This window comes from Phaethon lepturus, unplaced genomic scaffold, assembly GCF_000687285.1.
Source record: "Phaethon lepturus isolate BGI_N335 unplaced genomic scaffold, ASM68728v1 scaffold5035, whole genome shotgun sequence".
NCBI classification, from domain to species: domain Eukaryota; kingdom Metazoa; phylum Chordata; class Aves; order Phaethontiformes; family Phaethontidae; genus Phaethon; species Phaethon lepturus.
The window spans coordinates 181,555-183,944 of record NW_010538236.1 but is presented as its reverse complement, the minus strand read 5'-3'; positions in this window follow the sequence as shown (position 1 = coordinate 183,944).

Below are 2,390 nucleotides of genomic sequence, written 5' to 3'. Positions count from 1 at the left end.
CTCTCAAATACGGTGTCAATGAAATATAGCTGGTTAACATTTTATGTTAAGATTCCTATTAGTGTTTCTTTAGTTCAGATGACCTCATAGTCAGTAAAAACCTTCTATTGTTCTATTTTATGTAAATGTTTAATGACTTAAGAAAAGCTGCAAGCATTTTACTGACTTTTGTTTTCTTATTTTGTTTCCTTTTTTTTTTTTCATGGATACATTATGAAATAACTATTACATTTGCAAAGTTTTACAGCACCTCACCCAACAAGCAGGGAAAAATAACTGCCCAGCTTTGTCTCTGTTTTTCTTAAGACTAATTTTTTCAAGTGTTAGAGGTTAATAACACTTATTTCATCCATTGCTTGGATCTAATAAAAGCAGTGGGGCATAACATTCTGTAAAACCAGGCAATAGAGGAAATGACACTAATGTTAACCTCTAACATAAATGTAGTGGTAATTACCCAGGTCTACTTTTAAAATGAATGCCTTTTGTAGTCTCCCAAGTGGCATGGAAAAAAACTCCTATGTTCTAAGCAGCCACCAGTTTCCCAGATCAAGAGCAATCTATGTTATCCGTTCCTTTTTGCGCCATACCACACAATGACAGACAAAGATGTCACACAAAGGATTGGCACACTGTTACAGATACAGAAAGAGCAATCCCTGGTAGCAAGCCTTAATGTATGTGTTTGAAATGCAGAGACAGCTTTCTGCCAGAAGAGAACATTTTGCCTACTTTTACTCTTCCTGAGATTTAAACAAGCAACTTTGAGCAGAACACATTAAAAGGCAAATGATGTACTCTAAATAAATTCGTAATGGCACAACTATTCTGTTTTGTCCCAATACTACTTTGTTTTTAAATAAATGTACTCTAAATAAATTCGTAATGGCACAACTCTTCTGTTTCGTCCCAATACTACTTTGTTTTTAAATAAGCTATTTTTAAAGTTGTCTTTTACAGATTTTGAGATAATCCTGCAAGTGTATATGCATACTGTTAGTCACCTGAAAGTCTCCATTGACCTGAACGGGTCAGCCCCAGTCTTTGTGTGTTGATCCTACACGTGGAAACTAAAATTTCACAAATATTTGCACATTTATTCTCAGCATTAATCTTAATTTCCAGGCGTCTTCATTAAGGATAGGAAAGAACGTGATGCACATTTATTCTCAGCATTAATCTTAATTTCTAGGCGTCTTCATTAAGGATAGCAAAGAACGTGACATTCAGAGGTCAGAGTCATTACGTAATAACTTCTAACCTAGAAAAGGTCAAAAAGGTCCTCACCTAATTCTGCTCATGGTATTAATTTTGTAATAGACATCAGATACACTTCTCAATAAAAGCATTCCGTATTCTCAGCTATCACTTATTGAACTCATAGGTAAACATATATGCACATCTATGTATATAGATTGCTTAACTGGACCTATTAGGTCCAAACGGGGACCGTGACGCTTCAGCGGGTAGGAAGCAAAGGGACTATGGATGTGGGAAGGAAAGGACTGGAAACTGGACTGCCATTTAAGGACAAATGGTTTATCAGGTTGCTGCAACTAAAACTTAGCTGTTTAGAAGGAGAGAGGAGGCCGAAATAGGGCTAAGTCTAGGAGGTGATTCAACCAGGTTTACTAAGATAGTGCTTGTCTAAAAGAGAGGGCCCCTTGACCAAAGCGGTGCTGCAACTCAAGAATGACTGCAAGGCCATAGTTGCATGTTAGCGGGAGACAGTGGAAGCAGTTAGAAGGGCCTCATGGACTCTATTCTGTTGTATAACATAAGCATTTAGAGCCACTTGATATCTCCACCTGGCTTCCAACTTTCTCTCCATAAGAGCACAGATGTCCCACATCCCAACCCAATAGGAATATCTTGGATTGAAAAAGTCTTACATAACACCAGTCAGCAACTAAATAGAGCCCAAAATATGTCACTACGGCTCTTTGTATGCTTCTTTGTTTTACTGCCCTTTCCCAAACACTCAGAAGACAATATCTGGTTGCAATGATACTGTTGTAGCTTTCTGCGGCTCACTTAGAACTCTGGACTACATTCCTAAAGAAATGCTCTCTTACCCTCTCTCAGGCTTTGAACAATTAAATAATGCTCCAGTTTGGTTAAATAAAAAGTGACACGCTGCAATCACATACTGCAATTCTCGAGAATAGTTACTCTACTGTATTTAACTTTCTTCAAAATCTCTCTTACTACCTGTTAGGACCATCAGGCAATCAAGAGTTCTGAATCATGTGCCAGGTATTTACTTGGTGGATACAACCTAGTGACTGATGAGGACAATCAAGAATATTGCAGGATATTCTTACTGGGAACAGGTATCTTGTTACTATAGGCATTAACTAGCAGAAACAGAAAAAGTTGAGTGCAGGGTG